The following is a 24381-nucleotide window of genomic DNA, read 5'->3' on the forward strand; positions in this document are numbered from 1 at the left end:
ATTCGCCCTTTTCTTACTTTCGACTCTGCAAAAACTCTTACTGTCTCACTTATTCATTCTCGTCTGGACTACTGTAACTCTCTACTAATCGGCCTCCCTCTTACCAAACTCTCCCCGCTCCAATCTGTCCTGAATGCTGCTGCCAGAATCATATTCCTCACCAACCGTTACACCGATGCCTCTACCTTGTGCCAGTCATTACACTGGCTACCCATCCACTCCAGAATCCAGTACAAAACTACTACCCTCATCCACAAAGCACTCCATGGCTCAGCACCACCCTACATCTCCTCTCTGGTCTCAGTCTACCACCCTACCCGTGCCCTCCACTCATGACCTCAGGTTAGCATCCTCAATAATCAGAACCTCCCACTCCCGTCTCCAAGACTTTACACGTGCTGCGCCGATTCTTTGGAATGCATTACCTAGGTTAATACGATTAATCCCCAATCCCCACAGTTTTAAGCGTGCCCTAAAAACTCACTTGTTCAGACTGGCCTACCGCCTCAATGCATTAACCTAACCATCCCTGTGTGGCCCGTTCAAAAAAAAAATAAATAAATAAAAAAAAATAAATCATGTTCCTCGCATCATGTTCTCATACACTTTATGCAGTTAATAGCACTCTGTGTCTGTATTGCTACATACTTAGGCAGTGAACTGGTTCATGCAGCTTTACATGAACACCCGAGCGTTACACTATGGCCGGTCCAAATAACTAAAGCAATTGTTACCATCCACCTCTCGTGTCTCCCCTTTTCCTCATAGTTTGTAAGCTTGCGAGCAGGGCCCTCATTCCTACTGGTATCTGTTTTGAACTGTGATTTCTGTTATGCTGTAATGTCTATTGTCTGTACAAATCCCCTCTATAAGTTGTAAAGCGCTGCGGAATATGTTGGCGCTATATAAATAAAAATGATTATTATTATGTCTTAGCCTTTTGCGACTTAGGTAGTCTGCTTTCGTGTTTTCCACACCCTTTATGTGCAGAGCTGTGAGGGACAAGAGGTGACGTTCTGCTAACTGGAGAAGGACAGATGTTGCCCCCATAAGGGAAAAGGACCTTGTTTCCCCCCTGGTCGTTGATATAAGCTACCACTGCATAATTGTCGGACATAATCCTGGTATGACGACCCTGAAGGACAGGGAGGAAATGTTTTACAGCTCTTTCTACAGCCCATAACTCTCTTACATTGGACGTCTGATGTCTTTCTGGTTGGGACCAGGACCCCTGTAACGAGAGGGTCCCTAGATGTGCTCCCCATCCCGTACGGCTTGCGTCCGTTGTGATCATGTCCTCTATCGGAGTTAGCCACTGAACCCCTGACGCCAAATGATCCCTTACAGACCACCAGATTAGGGAATCTCTCACGCCTACTGAAAGGTGTACTTTTCCCTCTAAATGCCCTTTTAACAATTTTTGTGTTGACAGGACCTCCCACTGTAATTGTCTCAGGTGAAATTGTGCCCATTTTACAGCGGGTATACTGGATGTTAGTGATCCTAACAGGGACATTGCCTTTCTTGGTGTCATTAAATGCTGCTGTATTGCCAATTCCACAAGACTCCATTTTGATTATTTTGTTCTCTGGTAGGAGACAGAGCTGGCGTGTGGAATCTAGAACCAACCCTAGGAAGGACTGAACTTTCTCTGGTGTTAATCTCAACTTGATGACATTTATTTTCCAACCCATTACTGCTAGGGTCGTAGTTACTTCTTCTATTTGTGCAAGACAGTGCTCCACCGATCTCCCTATTATATGGAAGTCGTCTAGGTAAGGGACAATGACTGTCTCGAGAAAGGACCACCTGCTGACAATCAAGGGTACCAGATTTTGAGGCTGATCAGGAGCACGGACAAAGTCTCTCCTGGAAGCTGAGGAGTCCTGCGACCTCTGTTCAGGGCGACTGCCGCTTCTTCCACTTGAGTGGCTACTCCTCTTAGTATGCTGGTGACCAGGCATAGCACCTGGTAAACCCGATGCTTGCGGTTTTTGATGCGTTTCTGTACTTACTCATTGCTTTCTATGGGTGCAAAAACGCTGCAAGAAGTGACATGCCGCAGTTTTCCCAATTCAGCCAGGAAAAAAAATAATGTGTGCAGATTTCTGAAATTTCACAGCTTTTGCTGGTGCTGTAAAAAGCAGCTTAAATTTTGCATAAAAACAAAACAAAAACGCAACGTGTGAACATAGCCTTAAAAGGGGTTTTTGGAGAGGTTTTCGCACTAGACGTCTACAGGGAGCATTAGACAAGCATAGATGCAGTTGCAATTTAAGAGCAAAATCAAAGGTAAGGGCTCTTGCTGCTGCTGCTCCATACAATCTTCCATCATGGAGAGCTCTATACATGTGAGCACTTACTTTCCTTTTAAGGGGTCCTCCTCCCCCCCTACGCACCCCACCGGGAACCACCAAAAGGCCTTGTATTCCGGCTGGCATCCGTACATGGGAGTCGCCATCTTGGTTCCGGCTCGCAGTACTGACGTCAAGCGGGCACGCCCATTCCCAGAGTGCCTTGCGCGTGACGCCCGCCGTGCACCCGGAAGCTAGGCCTGGAGCCGAAGGCGGCCGGCAGAGGAGAGAGAGAACAACGTAGCAGCCACAGAAGAGCCCCACGACCCCGGACTGCGCTGAACCAACACCCGCACATGCGCGAAAGCCCCACAGGACGAACGAACGGCGCTTCCACAGCCTGAAGGCCAGCATACAAGTGCCCTGCCTGTTCTTCCAGTGCCAGGACAGGAGTGAGTGAGAGGAAATCTTCATAAATAAAACCGCCGTGATTCCAGCACTAGGGCTCCCATCAGGACAGGAAACCCAACTGAAGCGAGGGAGAGGTACTGCCCTTTTATTTCAGTAGGTTTCCTTTCCTGGCTGGGCGAGTCCCTCCATCAGGTGTGCTGTCATGGGGGAAGGGAAAAGTTTAGTGCAATGATGCAACTTTCAAGTTTTCTGCACAAAAACCCGATGCTTGCGGTTTTTGATGCGTTTCTGTACTTACTCATTGCTTTCTATGGGTGCAAAAACGCTGCAAGAAGTGACATGCCGCAGTTTTCCCAATTCAGCCAGGAAAAAAAATAATGTGTGCAGATTTCTGAAATTTCACAGCTTTTGCTGGTGCTGTAAAAAGCAGCTTAAATTTTGCATAAAAACAAAACAAAAACGCAACGTGTGAACATAGCCTTAAAAGGGGTTTTTGGAGAGGTTTTCGCACTAGACGTCTACAGGGAGCATTAGACAAGCATAGATGCAGTTGCAATTTAAGAGCAAAATCAAAGCTTTTCTGTATTTAAAAATTGCTGCTTCAAATCTGCATCAAATGAGAGGACAATGCATATTTATATAATATAAATTAAAAAAAAGACTGGAGAAAAGATGCAATAATCAGAGACAGTTTTTGTGTATTATGTGCCAATACCTGCAGAAAACATGCAGATAAAACGCAGAAGAAAACAGCAGCATTTACGCTGCTCAGACACTGATTTCTAGGACCTCATTGCTTTGGTAAAGGTACCTTCACACTAAACGATTTACCAACGATCACGACCAGCGATACGACCTGGCCGTGATCGTTGGTAAGTCGTTGTGTGGTCGCTGGGGAGCTGTCACACAGACAGCTCTCCAGCGACCAACGATGCCGAGGTCCCGGGTAACCAGGGTAAACATCGGGTTACTAAGCGCAGGGCCGCGCTTAGTAACCCAATGTTTACCCTGGTTACCATCGTAAAAGTAAAAAAAAAAAAAAAAAAAAAAAAAACAGTACATACTCACCTTCTGCTGTCTGTCACACGTCCCTTGCCGTCTGCTTCCCGCACTGACTGATTGCCGGCCGTAAAGTACAGCACAGCGGTGACGTCACCACTGTGCTCTGCTTTTACTTTACGGCCGGCACTCACAGTCAGTGCGGGAAGCAGACGGCAAGGGACGTGTGACAGACAGCAGAAGGTGAGTATGTACTGTTTGTTTTTTTTTACTTTTACAATGGTAACCAGGGTAAATATCGGGTTACTAAGCGCGGCCCTGCGCTTAGTAACCCGATATTTACCACTGTAAAACATCGCTGGCATCGTTGCTTTGGCTGTCAAACACGACGATACACGCCGATCTGACGACCAAATAAAGTTCTGAACTTTCAGCAATGACCAGCGATATCACAGCAGGATCCAGATCGCTGCTGCGTGTCAAACACAACGATATCGCTATCCAGGACGCTGCAACGTCACGGATCGCTATCGTTATCGTTGCAAAGTCGTGTAGTGTGAAGGTACCTTAAGGTTCCCAGTATAATCGTAAAATCTTTCTAATACTGTGAGGTCACACATTATGCCTATGTGCCATTACTCAGCATAACACCGCAGCGCGTTTGCTGTGAGCCTGCAGAGGAAAAAAAATCGATCTGGCAGACTTTGGCCCTGCAGTATGATACCATATGTGTATCATGGCAGTAACTGCATTTGTGGGGTTTAGGGAGCAGAGAGGCAATGTAGGGTCGTCAATCCCGTCTTGGTGGGCATGCCAGTGGCTAGCTGAGCCGGACTGGTCTGCACTATGCACACAGCTCTAGGGCTAGTCCAGCTAATCAGAACATGTGGCCCCAATTTATTAAACAGATGATTTTAGGATTATGCTGGGATCTTTGCCTAAACATTGAGAATGCTACAAATCAGTGTGAAATGACAGATGAGGTGCTGTAGTTAGTGAATAGGGGGGAGGCCTGCTGTCCGGTTCCCTGTAAGGCTCTGCTCAGAATATCGTTTTTAACCGAAATATAGAATGTAAAGTTGAAACACCTCCTGAGCGATTATCCAAAAATCGAGCTCTCATCCAAGTAGCTGTATTCCTCCAGCTAAAAAGCAAAAATTATACTGCGCTTCCAAAGGCAAAATATGTGGGGTGCGACTAAGTCACAATGTGACCCTGATATAAAGGTAATACAGTACTTTGATGGCAAAAGACACATATAAGCAGCAAAATTTGTACCCTTCTAAATTATCATAATTACATTACGATGAGGCTTCTACCAAATTTCAACTCAAGGAGTCAACAGGATGCCCTGAAATACACAAAGTAAACCTAAACCAATGTTTTCAGGATTCTTAGGGGAAGTGTGGAACATTCTCATAACATCCGTCTAACTTAACCCCCCTACACTGCTCCAGTGACCAGCAGCAATAAAGGGATTAGAGGAAGGGCTGCTAAATCAGCACATTGTCTAATACTTTAAACATGTTGAGCAAGACTGCAAGATGATACTAGGCGTCCAAGTTTGGGGGGGGATGGGGGGTCTCCGTCTTATTTTTTTAATATTCTTTCCAAATTACAATTTTTGATTTCTTGAATCCAACGCAGCTCTGAACTAGATACCTAGCAATCTTTGACACGTGCAGATCCTTTTCGCAATACAATAAAATAAATACAAAACTAAATCTGACATTTTCTTTCACGCTTCTTAAAGTAAAGTTCTACAAATAGAATGGTCTCATCGATTTACACCAATACATCACCCATCTGAACGGATACTAAGGCCAGTCTAGAGGAAGGTGATGAGTTATGTTTGAGTCCAAGTGTTCACCATAGTGATACCATGTGTTTTCACCAGTGCAAGCTAACAGAAGACCTAAGTATAAATTTACTGGCTCCACTTTGGGAATATCAATTTGCTAACAGATAACCAGGTCTCCTAGAAGATGAACCATCCCAAAGTACTTGAGAGGAATGAAACCTAAAGCCCATTTAGCTCTGTATGGGCATTCACTGTGTAAGAAGGAGCCCAAAATGTCTTCAGGTGGCATCACGCAACAGGTATCAAATAAGCTGCAGGGTGCGCTTGCAATTTAAAGGATATGGACACTCTTAGGGACATTTTTGCAGTTAGGCTAAAAAAAAAAAAGAATGAGTTATCCAAGAATCCGAAGTACCGACGGATAGTGTGTTAATGTAGCACAACGTGGGCAGCGGATGCAGTTTTACAATGCATCCGCTGCCCATTGTGAGTTCCAGGGAGGAGGGGGCGGAGTTTCAGCCGTGCATGCGCGGCCACACGTCGCAATGCGTCGCTAATGCAAGTCAATGGAGAAAAAACGCATCCAGCGGGTAACTTTGCAGTATGCGTTTTTTTCTCCAAAACGACGCATTGCGACGTCCGTCACACGAGACTAGTGTGAAAGTAGCCTAAGCGGATTTATGACCACATCAAAGTTTAGCCGAACATTGTATTTATTAAACAGCCAAAAAGAGCTTAAAAAAAAAGAAACGCTCTGTTTTAATACCATGAGAAAGGCCCCAATCTGGTGCAGAAATGCATTGGTATTAATAAAAACTTCATTCCTGCAGCACAGGCAGCCTAAACGGGCCAGTTTCCATTTTTTCCAAAAATAAAAAACAAAATTAAAAAATACTTACAAAACTCCATGACCGAATTCTCAGCAAACTTATTTAGCAGACAGCAACGAGCCTGTAACAACCTAACCACTTACAACAATTATTCTTAACTCAAAATAAATCTATTCAATTGAAGAAATTTAAAAAAAAAAGCCCCTAAATAGGTCCATATCCTTTAACTAGACAGTAAAAGTTGTAAAATATTTTTATGGGTACATTCGCGAAATGCCGTAAATTAATTTACATCCTGTTAAGCCTTGAACTAGAAGGTGAAGGGCAAACATTTGAGTTGCAAATAACAAGAAGTCACCAAGTCCTAGCAGAAGACATATATGAAAAGTTTCACAAGATTATTTTGCTCTTCCAAATACATTTGCAATAACATGTCGCAGTTTAACAGTGCTTAATTAAGAGGGGAAACCTTGAATTCCCGTGTGCCCCACAAAGAAGTCTGTTATTGGTATGATGCCAAGACCACCATATGTGCTGTATAGCAATGCTGTATATTTGCCATTCTGTGGGACCATCACTTTTACTTCGAGAAACTAAGTTTAAAAAAAAATCTAAAAAAGGTATGTTCTAATGTTGGAAATGAATAAGACGGCGGACCCTCCGATTTTTGCTGTGCATTTGCAGTTCAATCTTCCACAGATCGACATGTCAATTAGTCCCGATTCATTGGGCTAAGCAGAATTCAGGATACAGTTCTAGGAGTGACAAAAAATGGTAAGACTTAGGTGACTCCTAGAACAGACTTGCTTTGATGCGAGAGATACACGACAGACCTGACTTTGCAGAGACTTGCAAAAAAAAAAAAAAAGGAGACCAGCTGCACATCACCTTCACTGTGTAAGGGAATATTCAGATGTGGCACCGTGAAGTATCAGAATAAGCAATTCAAGATATCTGAAATCTCAAGCTTCATTTTTTCCCCCATGTATAATTTAGCATGCCAATTCTATGCACTTTTCAGTCATTAAAATGAATGGGTGAAATTACAAGCTAAAACACACTGAACCACACATAAAAACACTGCAAAAACAAGCGTAATCTACCCATCATTTTTCATGTCACCACATGGTGTGCACCCTTCACCAGGACTGGAGGCTCAAAGATGGGGGTTGGAAAAATTGGCAGATATAGATAGATCTCCAACTGCCCAGAATTCAACATCAATATTTCCTACATTACATTTTCTCCCACACTAAAGAGTAGGAAAATCAAGCAGAACAGAAGTGTAACTCCAGTAATAAATTAGCAAGCGGACACGTACAGATGTATAGGACACTACCGCGCTGCCAATGGGGGAAGGGGGAGCCAAGGGGCAACCCCAGGAGTGCAACAAAATATTCTTCAAATAAAAGCCAAGGCTTCCTTTCCCAGGACAATCCATCTCCTCCTCCATCTACCGGCTCCTGCTATATTTACACATCACATCCCGGCCTATGACAGCACTGCAGCTGCAAGGGCTACTCCGCACATGTCCCAGTCAATCATCTCAGAGGCAAGAATTCCAACAAAGAGCAACTCGGGAGGACCCAGCTCTTCAATTAATGCTTTCTGAGGCCTGCTGAACTTGGAAATATAAGATCATTAAGCATAAAAGAAAAAACAAAAAGCAACACAACTCCAATGTAGATCATGTGTGCTTAGGAACAGATCACCACAAGACCAAGTACAAAGGATATCCACCCAAGGGGACACTGCAACTAAATATACGATCCCTACTGTACGTGCTCTTCTGGAACAAGCATGACTCCCGTATAAAGCAGTGCAAGGTCAGGCTGCTGGCTAACAACAGACCCTTTATTTCATAGCTCTTGGGCAGCAAAGTATTAATGAACAGCAGAATATTAAAGGGAATCTGTCGGCACAAAATGACTGCTCATACCAAGCACAGGCACTCGGTACTACCTCGGTGGGGCCAATCCGTTCAGTGCACCTCACCAACTACTTGCTTTGCATCCATCTCCGGCCCCCTCCTCTTTGATTGACAGATCTGGCTTTACAGGAGCCAGAGATGAAGGAAGACAGAAAAAAGTAGGTGGAAAGTAGCACTGTACTGCTGGGGCACACTAACTGGGCACCAAGTGTCTATGCTTGGTTTGAACCTTTATTTTGTGATAGTAGACTTAATGGGGTTTTCAGTTGCTGACTAGAAATATTTTAAAATTAAAAAAAAAAAAGTATTACTTTCCAATTGAATCCCCTGATGTTTCAGTGCTTTTGCTATAGGGGTCCCTACTGATCCTTAAGTGAAGTCACATGAATAATGGACAGAATATCAAAACTGCAGGATCCGCGGGGACCACCAGAGGGCAGGGCTGAAGCAAAGAGATATTGAAAGGGTAAGAAATTATAGATTGCGTTTTATAAAACCAAAAAATATCTATTATTCCTAAAAATCCACTATCAGCAAATCTACCACCAAGTTTTCTATCGGGACGATTGATGCCGATCATTAGCATGGAGAACCAAGCAGTCTTCTGATTTATTGAACATCTCTGCTCTGTGAGTACTTTTCTTGACGCAAAAAAAGCTCAACAAGTGTGGTCCAACAAGTGAAAAAAGAAAAAAAAAAATGTACATCATTCTGTATTACAAATCCCAGACAGTTACAAGCCTTTGTAGCAGCTGCCTGGCGCTGAATGCAGTGATGCCATTTATAGCATACTATTGCCTAATCTTGTACCCCCATCCCATACAGGCCACATGTTCCCAATGTTTTCAATCATTACTTCATTTGTTGCCATTTCGGCAAGACGGTGACCATATCGGACCCATCTTTGTCAATGGTCATTAATGGCCTGTGGAGCAGGGCCTCAACCCAACCACGCTAGGTAAGCGTCATCACAATTTTTCTTTCACGTTAAAGGGAACCTGTCGCCCCCAAAATCAAAGATGAGCTAGACCCACCGGCATCAGGGGCTTATCTACAGCATTCTGGAATGCTGTAGATAAGTCCACTATGTATCCTGAATGATGAGCAAAAGAGATTAGATTATACTCACCCAGGGGCGGTCTTGGTCCAGGGCTTCCTATCTTCTTACAATGACGTCCTCTTCTTGTCTTCACGCTGCGGCGCAGGTGTACTTTGTCTGCCATATTGAGGGCAGCGTGAAGACAAGAAGAGGACGTCATCTTAAGAAGATGGGAAGGCCCCAGACCGGACCACGACGCCCATCGGACCGGACCGCCCCTGGGTGAGTAATCCAACCTCTTTTTTTCATCTTTTAGGATACATCAGGGGCTTATCTACAGCATTACAGAATGCTGTAGATAAGCCCCTGATGCCGGTGGGCTTAGCTCATCTTCGATTTTGGGGGTGACAGGTTCCCTTTAAGCAATGTTCCCAAAATGACATTTTAGAGACTTTTTGACATTGCAGATTTTCTGCATCTATTTAGTACAGATATTCATTATGTAAACTAGGGGGCCGATCAGTGAGGGATCAGTGACCTGTCAGCAGTCTGCATTATGAATACCTAAGCAGAGCATTACATGAAGACCCCCCAGGAGCACAAGCATATCATTAACTCAAAACTGAAAAAGATTAAACAACAACCACAAGATGGATTTCATCAACCCAGGTATCATTGTAATCAGTATAACGGCGCCGACCTGACACTGTAGGTTACTGAGCACAATCCTGCTGACAGGTTCCCTTTAAAGTAAAATAATCTCTGGAGGCAGAGTTATCTTTCATGCAGCATGCTCCCCATAGCCTGGAAGAGGCCATTTACAAAAAGTGATAAAAGAGGATTTATCAACAACAATGCATCGGATATGAGGCGTACAGGGATGAATTTCATAAGCAGTCTGTAACCTGTATGCCTATATTAATAATTTAGATAAGTCAAATGTGGTGACAGATTCCCTTTAAGGAATAGAGGCTTCAAATTAAAAGCCATTAAATACACACACATACTAGTGTTGGTCACAATTTATATCGTGCCTCTGTGCAGAGAATGTATATAAAAGTACACAAAACAAAAATTAATAATAATAATAATAATAATAATAATAATAAAAACGGTCCCAATCTCATCCAGAAAAGTGGTATGATTTTTTCTCACTTATCCGTGTTCTGTCCATATGCAATCCATTTTTTTACGCAGAAGTTATTTATCGTTTACAGGACTTTTTGGCTTCCTATGCTTCAGATTTGTAATGTATCTGTGAAAATTGGATGTCATGCTGATGATCCGTATGACATCCGATTTTTTTCTCACACCCATCAGATTTCGTAGTGAAATCGAGACATGTTGCGATTTTTTTCTCATGCCAAATACAGCTTAGAAAAAAAAAAAATACAGATCTGTAATGCCTCAGTGAATAACATTGTTGGTCAGAGTGCAATACCTTATTTTCTCGCAATGCACTCATTCAATTTATACACAAGTGTTAGTGAGCCCTTAAAGGAGTTGTCCACTACTAGGACAACCCCTTCTTTATCAAAATGTTTGGCCCCCATAAAATACATTTTCTGCTCACCTCCCCTGCCAGCGCCGTTCCCGGGATGTCTCCTGGGCTCCCATGCTGCTGTGACACCAGCACCCAATCAGCGCTGTCTTCACTGTCCCCACCTTGGAACAAGTTGATCATGAAGAGGAAGTCTGGTCTGAAGCTGATATTGAACAGTATGGGAGCCCCAGGGAGAGCAAGTGTCGACACCGCGGGAACGGTGAGTATAAGCTTTATTATTTTATGGGGGCTTAGCGAGGGGTATGAGGAGTAGTGGTCTGAATAGTGGAAAAAAATCTTGAATCTGCATCTCTCACTGCTACTGGGCATTTTGCAATCTAATTTAGTTGTACAATGCAAACAAATGTAGTATGGAAAAATTCAACTGGAAGCCAATCAACATACCAATGTGACTTAGGGTTGTATAAGGAAACTTGAGAGTCCAAAAAAAAAAAAAAAAAGAAAGCCATGTGGACATGAGGAGAACACAGAAATTTCACACATATAAATAACCTAGACAAATCCAAGCCCAGAAGCAATAATTAACCAGCCTCTCACTCTAATTATTTGTGTAATGACCCCACACAAGCATCATTAACCCCTTTCACGGACAGGACTAGTTCCACACCTGGGAAAAACAAAACAAAATCAACCTTGAATTTTTAATATATGAATATATATATTTTAGATCCATTAATCATATAGGTTTGTTTGGTTACTTTAGTACAATTATTGACAATTCATGTTAAACTTGTATTGACAAATACATCGACTTTAAAGTCTCAATATTTACAGTGTTGACCCTTATTTTAAAGTGTATGTGCCCACGATCCAGACTTGCTGCGAGTTAAACACTGCGTACTTATGCAGCATCGAACCCACAGCGTCCAGATGTTACAGCATAGCGGATGGACTTCATGAAATCCCATGTCCACTATGCGTCCAGAGATGCCCTATTCTTCTCTGGGCAATCATTCTTCCAGATGTCCCAAGCACTCTGAAGGGGGCTTCATCAAATAAAATAGCTTTGTAGCACGTAAAGGTATAGGTCTGCAGAGGACGAGGGTAAAGTTATTTTCTCTGATGAAGCCCCCTACAGACTGTTTGGGACATTGGAAGATTTGTATAGTGAAGAAAAGCTGAGCGCTAGCATAAGTCCTGTGTCATGCCAACAGCAAAGCATCCTGAGGATATTCATGTGTAGGGTCACTTTTCATCCATGAGAGGGGGGGTCACTCACAATTTTGCCTAACAACACTGCCATGAATAATGAATGGGAAAAACATCTCCAAGAGCAACTTATCCCAACCGTCCAAAAGCATTTTGGTAGAAAAGGAAAACCCCTTTAAAATATTCTAAGACAGGCTGGATTTTGGCATACTATACTTAACTTTGAGGAGATCATATTGGAATTAGCACTAATAGTTATGATATAAAGAAATAAATATCAATAGATTTTCCAAGTTTTGGTGCTTGGAACCAAGTATCAGCCAAGGCACTACAAGTAGATGCTAATGTATTTGGTATTTTATGGCGTACAAAAGCAGTCAGAAATGGTAGTGTAGAAGGGAAGTCATTCTGGACAATGTAAACTCAACTAAAACACATTTGTAAGTCACTGAAAGCAGGAAACAGATGGTCCATTTCTATAGGCATTTTTATAGGAAACTTTCTTCAGAACAGAGAAGAAAGCAAAGAATAGAGAAACAAATGAAAATTATAAGATAACGGAATTTAATATGATATATATATATATATATATATATATATATATATATATATATATCTCTATCTAAGCGGTACTCCCGCCTTTCTGTCGGCAACTTCCGTCACGAACATTCATTCGCTGATTGGTCTCGCCAGCTGCCTGTCATGGCTGCCACGACCAATCAGCGACGGGCACAGTCCGATTAGTCCCTCCCTACTCCCCTGCAGTCACTGCCCAGCGTCCGCTCCATACTCGCCGCAGTCACGGCTCACACAGGGTTAATGCCAGCGGTAACGGACCACGTTATGCCGCAGGTAACTCACTCCGTTACCGCCGCTATTAACCCTGTGTGACCAAGTTTTACTATTGAGGCTGCCTATGCAGCCTCAATAGTAAAAACATCTAATGTTAAAAATAATAATAAAAAAATAACAAATCATTATATACTCACCTTCCGCCGCCTTTCCGATGCTCCGCGCCTGCACGAGAAGGACCTGCCGTGACGTCACGGTCATGTGACCGCGACGTCATCACACCCTCGGACCGGAAGCTGCCGCCTGAACCAAACACAGGCGACAGAACTACAAGGGGCCCCTTGGAAGGTGAGTATATGTTTATTTTTTTAACCTGTGACATACGTGGCTGGGCAATATACTACGTGGCTCTGTGCTATAAACTACATCACTGGGCAATATACTACGTTACATACATACATATATATACACACACTATATATATATATATATATATATATATATATATATATATATATATATATATATATATATATATATATATATATATACACATACATACATATATATTCATACATATATACACACATATATACACACACACACACACACACGGTTACAAGAAAAGGTAGAATTAAGTCAACATCTGGCCCTGGGCACTGTCAGGGTTGCAATCTATTACATTAACCACAGTTTACATTACCATATTTCTTCCTTGTTCCCACACACAGAATGTGAGAGGAAGTCATGGAGTGCATAAGTGATGTGTAGAAGTAATGGCTGTTTAAAGTGAGCAGTAAAGAAGCGTACACAGTAAGTTACACATGTGGTAGTCTGTCTAGAACACGGCCATCATACAGTGTGAGAAATGGGACAGTATTCCTCCTTCTAAAGGACTCCATACACAATGGTTCACATACATTTGCTCATACGATTGTTGTTTGCATCAGTTTTTCCTACAGCCTCAATTCTTAAAAAGTGGACACAAAACACACCCACACAAAAAAAAAGCAAGAACTCAATTTTCTTCATAGCCATATTGTATTCACACCACAACACAAATCAGTGGTTGAATGACAAGATATTTTCCATTTTATTCGAAAAGAAATAAAAAAAGTCATTTAGAAATCAATTTAGGCAACACATCTCAAAAAAGTTTGGACAGGGTCAGGTCTACCATGGCGAAGCATCAACTATTCTTACAACAACCTCTACACATCTGAGAAGCGACAATTCCTGCCGTTTTGGGAGAGAAATGTAGCCCCATTCTTGTCTGATGCAGAATTCTGACTCCACAGTCCTGGGTCTTTGCTGGATTTGTCATTACATAATGTGTCAAATGTTTTCTATGGGTAAAAGTTCTGGACTGTAGGCGGCAATCACCCAAACTCTTCGTCTGCAAGACCTTCCCTGAAACAGACGTTGACTGGATAGGCGCGTACGTTCTTCTAAGAGGAATGCTCAGCAGTGCTTTTGTACAGCAGTGCATGGGACCAGCCAGTGTCTCCCTGACTGTGCCTGTAAGAATCTGCTTATGACCATGGATCATCAGATGAGAGGGTAGGAAAGGTTCAATGGCTGGATGTTCTAAAGGACAGAAATGTGCAAGAAGGATGGAGGATTTTGCAATGAAATTCTCACTGCACAGTAACAAAAAAAAAAAAAAAAAAAAAAAAAAAGGAAGAAGTAGAAGAGACCAGGATGAATGAACACAGAATTTAAATCACTCATTAAAAAGAAAAAAAATAACAATAAATGGAAAGGGGATTATATCTGAAGAAGACTATAATGCTGTCTGTAGGGGATGCAGGGCAAGTGTTAGAAGAACTAAAGCCAGTAATGAAATGAGGCTTGCAAGGGAGACCAAAAAGCAATAAAAAGGATTTTGGTGGCATGTTAAAAGCAAAAGAAAAGTTAAAAGATGCCACAGGATTTTTACAGGATGAAAACGGTGAAGTGGTCAAAAATTATGTTGTTGTAGCAGTTTTTGTTCTGACCTTAAGGCCGGGATCACACTTGCAAGAAATTTGCACGAGTCTCGCATCTCAATACCCGCCACTGCCGCCGGTGTTTCGGACCGGAGTGCTCAGCTGCATAGAAATACATGCATCCGCATGCTCCGGTCCCGAGTGCCGGGTATTGAGATGCAAGACACGAGCGAGTTTCTCACGAGTGTGATCCCGGGCTTAGTCAGATATGCTGGATCACCAGTGAGGCCAAATTAAGAGATAAGGCCCTGAAATAACGAGCGCTCGGAGAAAAGAATTCACACGTGATCAAGTCCATTTTATGTTGATTCACACAAGAATGCTGTTTCTTATACCATTTATATCAATGTAACTCATGTATCCCATCGCTACCAGGGTCATGATGACTTATTTACCTTGTATCCAAAATATGTCTGACACACTGAGAGGACACCTGTCACATTCAGAGACACAGTGCTCTCTCGGCCGATCAGTCCATCTGCCACCCAGCATAGCCAGCCCCCTAGTTGCAGGCTTTGAGGGCGGCATGCCCACGTTTAAGATGCCTGTTCCAAAGTGTAGGGGAGGAAACTTTGAACGTAGGTAAATTGGCCACATACTACTGTTATAAGATCACTCAGGTTGGATTTATCTAAAATTACATTTGTTTAAACATTAGAAACCACTTAGTGTGACAAATAATCAACAAGAGACATCTGAAAGGGGGCAAAGAACATACGGTACATTAAAACCTTCAGCTTTTTAAGTCACGCTAGAGTTCTGAAATTATCAGCAATACTCACGCTAAAGAGAGTTGCCTATTTGTGAAATACATAGTAAGTCCTTATGCTGTCATATGTAAAGGAGGATTCCTTACTCCATGAACCAGAAATACATTTTTAAAGTTACTTACTCTTCATACTTTTCCGTGTCATCCTTCTCAAATGACTGCTTCAGATATTACTAGCTACAGTCAGAAAACAGCTGTCATTTTCAGCGATGAAAGGCAACTATGTCGTTTACCATAACACGGTTTGCCAAGATACAGGAATTCAAATTACTAGACGTCACCTTTCACATGAATGACTACAGAAGACTGGGGGCGAACACATGGCGCAGTGTATTACACGTACAGTGCTGTGGAGAACAACGCTAAAAGGGAGGAGATACCCGGATCTAAGGAAAATTCCAACCCAAACTCTATTTTCTATTTTTGATTGGAAAGAAATAAGATTTTTTTCAGCATGTTATAAAATTCAAGTAAGATACGCCATTCATATTTGCCATTTCGCTTTTTGTCTTGTTTTTGGCGGTTTTCATTTGCGCTTTAAAAAAAAAAAAAGTAAATTAATAAGTATTAAGTCTATTTTATGAGCTGGCTGTGTTTTTTTTGGTCCTTTTAGGCTATGTGCACACGTAAGAAAAGAGGTGCAGAATTTTCTGCACAAAATCCGCAGCTCCTGGCAGTAAACGCAGCCGCAGATTTGCCGCGGTTTTTATGCGGAATTGCTGCGGATTTTGTGCGGTTTTTGCCACTGCGGAATTTTAACATGGAGGGGTGCAGAAACGCTGCAGATCCGCACGTGACATGCACTTCTATGAAATCGGCAAACAATTCCGCACTGATTTTTCTGCACCATGTGAACAGCTTTTTTATTTCCCATTAACCGACATTGTACTGTACATCACAGTGCGGATCTGCTGCGTTTCTGCGCGGCAAGATCCGCTGCGGATCCGCATCGTGTGCACATAACCTTATGCTCGCCGTTGTGGGTTGGGCTTTTCAGATGTCTTTGGCGGATTCATCAGTTGTGACTTTTCAAAAAGTTGCTAAATTTGCCACAAATGTACTCCAGTCCCACCCCAGTAACGACTTTACAATAGAAAGTAACAAAACATGTAAAATAAAAGCCATTTTTTCTTTTGCGCAAAAATCATGAACCACAGACGCCATTGTGAAACATGTGACGCAAGAAAACAAAATGTTTAAATCCCACATGTCAATAAAAAGAAACACTTACAAAACAGACTTCAAAATGATCAATCGGGCCCTTCATGTTGTGGTCATGAATTCATTTGTTCATTGTTCATAACTAAATCCAGTCTTATTTTTCTTGTATACAGTCACCTAAGGCCTAAATCAGACATCAGTGATTTCCCTCACATGCACAAAAGTGGATTTACATCAGAGTTTTGGGTCAGATCTTGATCAGTGTGTCAATCTTCACAAAGTTTCATTAAAATTTCTAGCATGAAAAAAAACAAAACACAATGATGGATGTTTCTCAAGCTGCTCCTGATAGTCAGTTAAAACCAGACAGCACAGAGAGGGCATCTAAGTGATGTCCGATTATTTCATGGACCCATAGTCTTACACTACATTGGAGAGTTTGATCTGTGACTCTGTTCAAAAATCAGACAAGTCTACGTGCTTTGGTACGGATCACTTAGTCTGCAAAAATATACGAGCATGTGAACACCCCCATAGCCTATAATAAGTACACATTATTTATAAAAAAAAAAAATAGATAGAACTCGTGCGAGAAAAAAAAGAAAAAGAAAAAAAACAGGACGTCTGGATGAGCCGTAACATGCGTCAGGAAGCATCACCATTAGGGACTGCATCTCTCAGCGTACTAAGCCCAATAATCCTTCATGCTAGCCTATACACAGACACACACCACTGGTGACATGCAAGCAGCTTACTAGGACAGCGGCTTTCTGCCTGTCACCAGCACTGCACAAGTGCTCATATCCTACTACAGCGACATATAGGGATAGTAAGCCGCTAGGATAAGATATTAGCTAATTTATAGCTAAAGTATTTGCAGCATTTATTACACAGATGTTGGCATTTACCTGCAGATATCAGCTCTTCTCTGTCAACTGTGTCTGAACGGTCCAGGAGATGTGGAATTTGCTTTTTTTTCCCTGCCAGTCAGCATTTCTAGCTATAGCTATATTTTAATGGAGAAATTAGTCTAGAGTGATTACATTCTCTACATAAATGTTGTTTTCTTTTGTAAAAAGCTGATAAACACTGCAGGTGTAAAGGGTTATGCTCATCATATTAAATGATAACATGTCAAAGTGCTTGTAAAATAAGCAACTTTATCATCATTTTCTTGCTATTTAAAATCTTCTCAATTCTCAAGAAACAAAGGATTTTCAATTCTATTGTCTCCAGCTCATTGACTAGTTTACCAGCAGGGCAGTGGAGACGGTAAGCAAAATCTGTTTACATGGCATACGTTTAACTGATAAATTTACTGTAGTAAAATGGTAACATCAGGCTTTTCATTACCATACAATATTCAAGCTATTTAGATAGAACATAAAATAAAAATTTTCATGTTCACTGTAAAAGTTCAGAGGTGAGTGAGGGCTGCAGGCATTCCTTCCCAGTGACTTTTTCGTCTAATATGTAGAAGAGGAACTTCACTACCGAGCATGTACATAAAGTGCAGAACAGATTCATCTCAACTAAAAGAGAGATCCTTAGATGTCAAATGGGTTAAATCTTAGCCTAAGTCTTAGGCTATGTGCACACATAAGAAAAGAGGTGCAGAATTTTCTGCACAAAATCCGCAGCTCCTGGCAGAATCCGCAGCCGCGGATTTGCTGCGGTTTTTATGCGGATTTTGTGCGTTTTTTTATGCGGAATTGCTGCAGATTTTGTGTGGATTTTCGCACTGCAGATTTTTATCATGGAGGGGTGCAGAGACGCTGCAGATCTGCACAAAAAAGTGACATGCACTTCTTTGAAATCCGCAGCAATTCCGCACTGAGTTTTCCACACCATGTGCACAGCTTTTTTTTTTTTTTTTACATTGTACTGTAAATCACAGTGCGGATCTGCAGCGTTTCTGCGCAGAAAAAAAACGCTGCGGATCCGCACTAAATCCGCATCGCGTGCACATAGCCTTAAACAAGATGCACCTGCCTTGCTTTAACTAAAAACCACCAGGTGTGTCAGTGTGCTGAATGAAGCAGACTGTCCTGCAGGTGAGTATCCAGCCAAAATGTGAGCTGTAGCTTGGAGAGAGACATGCCAGAGTCTCTCTCTGAATGAAGACTGCATGGTCAGCTAGGAAAGTGTATATATAATTTAGGTGGAGCCCAACTCTCAGGTTATGCTTATAATTTAATGTGCAGTACATACAACAGACCATTTTGGGAGCTTCTTTCGAGGAACGCAAACAAAAATTGCAATGGCAGTTTTAGAGCCAGTTGGTTGTAAGACAAGTAGGACTAAAAAGGTTTGGCACTGCTCCTCATACAAATTAATCTACATTTCAATGTGGTTATCAAAAGTAATATTTTTGGTTGTCAGTTATTTTAAAGGGAACCTGTCACCAGACATTACGCTGTTAACCTGCAGATATGTGGTTAATCTGCAGGTTAAGGCTACTTTCAGACATAGCGCATTTTTGAGCGCTATTTTGCGGGCGCTTTTCAAAAATGCGCAATGTCATTTTCGTCTGCCGGCAAAGTGAATGAGAAATTCACTTTGCCGTTCAGACACACCGCAAAAAAACGCGGCGCTTTTGTCTGCAAACACGCCGGCGTAAAAAGAATTGACATGTCAATTCTTTACGCAGCAGCGTGTCTGCGTATCCCCCTAGGGCCCCATATTAACGTGCACACACAGCGCCTTTGTCCTGGGTGTCGGCGTCTTTGTACGGAGGGGTTGACACCCAGGACCGGACGTGACGTCGGACAGGAAGAGGGAAGCCCCCGCCCCCCAGTGAAGCAGCATGGAGTGTGAGTGTGAGTGTGAGTGTGTGTGTGTGTGTGTGTGTGTGTGTGTGTGTGTGTGTGTGTGTGTGTGTGTGTGTGTGTGTGTGTGTGTGTGTGTGTGTAGCGACGCTGCAGCGATAGCGACAACGATGCCGATCGCTGCAGCGTCGCTGTTTGATCGCTGGGGAGCTGTCACACAGACCGCTCTCCAGCGACCAAGGATGCCGAGGCCCCCGGGTAACCAGAGTAAACATCGGGTTACTAAGCGCAGGGCCGCGCTTAGTAACCCGATGTTTACCCTGGTTACCAGCGTAAAAGTAAAAAAAAACAAACAGTACATGCTCACCTGCGCGTCCCCCAGCCTCTGCTTCCTGACACTGACTGAGCTCCGGCCTTAACAGCACAGCGGTGACGTCACCGCTCTGCTTTCACTTTCACTTTAGGGCCGGCGCTCAGTCACTTTGATACGTGGCACGTGGCACTGAAATACGTGGCACTGAAATACGTGGCACGTGGCACTGAAATACGTGGCACGTGGCACTGAAATACGTGGCACTGAAATACGTGGCACTGAAATACGTGGCACTGAAATACGTGGCACTGAAATACGTGGCACTTAAATACGTGGCACTTAAATACGTGGCACTTAAATACGTGGCACTTAAATACGTGGCACTTAGGCTATGTTCACATTTGCGTTGTGCGCCGCATGCGTCCTTTTTTTGATTGATTTTGGACGCAGCAAAAATGCAACTTGCTGCGTCCTCTGCGGCCGGATGCGTGCGCTGCAGTGACGCATGCGGCCGGCGCAAAACGCAAGTGCGACGCATGTCCATGCGCCCCCATGTTAAATATAGGGGCACATGACGCATGCGGCGCCCGACGCTGCGGCGCAGACCGCAAATGTGAACGTAGACTTAAATAGCTAGATAGAGCTGGATCCGCGGGCTGTGATCTGGCCTACGCTCAGCACTCTGTGGAGCGCTGTCATTCAAAACACGTCCACTCATTTTGGTGTTTAGTCCCAAAATGGAGGATGGAAGAAGAAAAGGGTTGGACAAGGAAATGACATTTCTTTTTTTTTTCCCCCACTGCAGTTAAAGCTTTATTTGTGTCAAACACAGACAATCTGCAGAGAAAACTGCATAAAAAACCGCACTAAAAACCGCATCAAAAACCGCATCAAAAACCGCACCAAAAACGCACCTGCGTTTTCTGCCAAGAGCTGCGGTTTTTGTCCTGAAAAAAAAGGATTGAAATCAGGATCGTGTGAACATACCCTTACCGTACAGGGTTACGAGGGGGGGCGTCTGACTGACGCCTGCCCTAGTAACCTGGGGTTAGTGACAGTGGGGTTAGTAAACCCCAGCTGATGTCTGTTCCGCTTGCTGAGGCGTCTTTGGCTCAAGGCCATTGCAGCTGGCAGAATCGACATGATGTTAACTCCAGTGTGTATTGTATTCTGAGTCATAAAGACAGGAAATGACCTCAATGACTCTTTTTTTCCCCTTTTTTTTTTTTCAAACAAACTTTATTTTCAGTACACAATGCTGAAAAAAACGCAGCTGCAAAAAACGCAGCAAAAAACGCTGTGTGTGAAAGCAGCTGCGTTTTTTGCCTGCGTAAAAAAACGCAGGTAAAGCAGCAGCAAAATACGCGCGCGTAAAAATACGCAGCAAATATGCTGTGTGTGAAAGTAGCCTAACACAGTGTTCTTATACCGTCTGGCACCAGCACGCAGCCGAAGGCAGTGGGGAGAAAATTATCTTTATTCTCCCCGCCAGCAGTCAAAGGGGCGGGTGCAGAATAAGAATTTTCTGCCCGCTTCATACGGCTGCGTGCAGGCGCCGGACAGCATAATAACGCTGTTTTTTTTTTTTTTTTAAATCAGATATTTTTTATTGTACATACCAAATACAACAGTATCCATACAAATAAACAAGGTACATTTGTGTTTTTGTTTTAAAAGAAACAACCCTCCCCCCTCCCCTCTAAAGACCCATCTCCGACCAAACATTACACCTGGAAAGAAGAGAAAACAAAAAAAAAAAAAAAAGGACAATACACACATACTATAATATTTGCAACTTTTTATCACAATCTCTGTCAATACGAGATAGAGAGCCACATGTCGCCGAACAGCATAAGAAACAGTATGTATCAGTATTACGCCCTCTCCACAAGTCCCTCCATGCCACTTCTTTCAAATAACTACCAAACGCTGTCAAATTCCCCTCCTTCCTCAACATAGCATGCTGCCCCCTATCCCAATGATCGTCAATGACATTGCCAACATCCCCCACTATGAGCAACGGGACTCCTCCCCACCTGCCAGATAAATTTAGGATTTCCTGTAGTTTTTTCCCCCCGAGAACGGTGGAGGAATATACACTGACACGACACATATCAGTCTAGCTAACACCTTACACACAAGAAATACATACTGTCCATCACTATCTATTACCACCTCCACCTCCTCGAACGGAACACTTGTATGCACGAGGATTGACACTCCCCTGGCGTAGGTCGAGAATGTCGCATGGTAGGCCTTCCTCACCCATCTTTTATGCAATATACCCGTTTTTCCTTTTAGTAAGTGAGTTTCTTGAAGGCACACCAGCGAGGGTCTCTGTTTTACAATATATTGCAGAACAGCCTTACGTTTTGTATCATTGGATAGACCTCTAATATTCCAGCTCAAAATTTTAACTCTATCTCCCATCATTTTGCATAATAGTTAACCATCTCTTCCTCTTTCCATTGGTCTTCTTTACCCCCCTAAACTGGGCCCTCTTACCCAAACCTCCCCCCCAAGCCCTCATTATTACAAAATAACCCCTAACCCTACCCTTCCCTTCCCTCAATAACTTCCTCCCCCAAAACGTTATAACAGACAACGTACAATCTCCTACTCCCTCTCTGTATGAGAAAGGGGAACGCGCTGTTGCTATCCCAGCAGTGGCTCAGAAGCCGATATCAACCAACAGTAGATTTCCCACTATCTTCCATTCGTTCCTCCCCCCCCCCCTTTAGAAACAGGATGTATAAACATTTGCGCCGCCGAACACAACCTTAGCGCCTAAGAACCATACATCAAATTCATTCAGTAGCCAATCAGTATTAACCATCAACTCGATTTTCCTCCCCCCAACCTATCACAATAGCCAGAAGACCACATTTGACCCTCCTCAGCGGTTCTTTTCTGCTCCAATACGTTTTGCATTCAAGTCCAGCCAATGTGATACTTCCTCAGGATTTTGAAAAAAGTGAACCCTGTCCATGGCCACCACACGTAATTTAGCCGGATACAGCATAGAATAAACCAGACCCAGTTCACGTAAGCGTCTTTTAGCCTCTCCAAACTTCATCCTGAGCTTCTGTACAATTGTAGAATAGTCAGGATATATAGATACTCGGTTGCCGTCAATAGACAGTACCTCCATATTCCTGGCCCTCCTTAGCAGAATATCCCGGTCTCTGTAATTCAGGATTTTAGCTAGAAAGGTCCGTGGGGCGGAGCCAGGGGGCAGAGGTCTGGTCGGCACCCGGTGAGCTCTTTCGACCGCAAAAAGTTAAGTGAGACTGTCCCCTCCAACCTTAGTTTTCAGCCGTGTCTCTATAAACTCAGTGGGGTTATTTCCTTCTGTCTTTTCAGGCACACCAATAATTCTCAAGTTGTTCCTGCGCGAACGATTCTCCAAATCGTCAGTTTTAAGCTCCAACTCCGCTATGCGCTGGACATATTTTTTCTCTCTCTTTGCCAGTTCAGCAATCTGATCCTCCGCTCCTCCCACACGTTCCTCCAACAATTCAACTCTCCCCTCCATCTTATGCATAGCTGAGCGAAAAGAGGCAACTTCCCCCCCTAAGGTCATCCACCTGGACAGTTAAGGTTGTCAAAGCAGACTTACAGAACATGACCGCAGAAAAGATATCCTTCAGGGTCGGCTCCCCAGTTTCATCAGCACACACATTCCCCATTTGAGCAGCATATTTCGGGGTCAGCTCAGCTAACTCAGTCAGTGGGGCATTTCCCATAACTGGAACATTGCTGGGTGTCATGGGGCATCCGCTCATCCTCCCCTCTGCCTGTGCCCCAGCCTGCTCACACACCTGTTCCCCTGAGTCCGCCGCTCCTCCTGACCCCTCTCCACCGGCTCCCTGCATCAGCTGTACTGCACCTTCTGTCCTGGCAAATTGCTCCAGTCTGGCGATCACCTCCAGCCGCTTCTGATAGGCAGCGCTTGCTTTTGCCGCCTCTTCCACAGCGCTGTCGGCACCATCCTGGGAGCGCGTGCTGCCCGCCATCCCGACCTCCTTCTGCCTCTTGCGAGTCATTCTGTGGCTTCCTCGCTGTGCGACTGGTGCCCACCGCTCCCCGGATACTCAGGGACTCCTCCACCGGTAATTGGCGTTCGGCAGCGCCTCTAATATTAGCGCCGCTCTCCTTGCTGCTGGAGAGCACGCTGCAGTAATGGCTGCTGTTTCCCGGGTGCCGCCCGCCGCTCCGGACCCAGCACCTGTACCTCAGCGTTCCACAGCGCTCCCGCCTCAGCGCAGGTGTCCGCTCCCTCCAGGGGAGATGTGTCCGGCTTCAGCAACCGCCGGCACCGCGTCCCTGTGTAGTGGAACACGCGCCCAAGATGGCCGCTGCAGCCCGGGGATAACACTGCCCGTCCAGGCCACTTCACTTCCCGGCGTCTCCGGGCTCCCAAACCGCCGCTTTCAGGGGGTCGCCGGTCTCCTGGGATACTAAGGGCACCTCTCCAGCCGGTGCAGCCGGTGAAACGGGAATTTATGGCAGGATTCTGTTCAGAATAACCGGAGCTCTCATAATCACGCTGTTAACTTGCAGATTAACTGCA

At 43.7% G+C, this 24381-nt stretch overlaps 1 protein-coding gene across 7 annotated transcripts in view; it reads right to left on the bottom strand.

Annotated features, from left to right (window-relative positions):
* GBF1 (golgi brefeldin A resistant guanine nucleotide exchange factor 1) overlaps nt 1-24381 on the bottom strand; it is a 319690-nt gene that overhangs the window by 262573 nt on the left and 32736 nt on the right. The gene's annotated exons all lie outside the window — the stretch shown is intronic.

The sequence above is a fragment of the Ranitomeya variabilis genome, chromosome 4, assembly GCF_051348905.1.
Source record: "Ranitomeya variabilis isolate aRanVar5 chromosome 4, aRanVar5.hap1, whole genome shotgun sequence".
NCBI lineage: Eukaryota > Metazoa > Chordata > Amphibia > Anura > Dendrobatidae > Ranitomeya > Ranitomeya variabilis.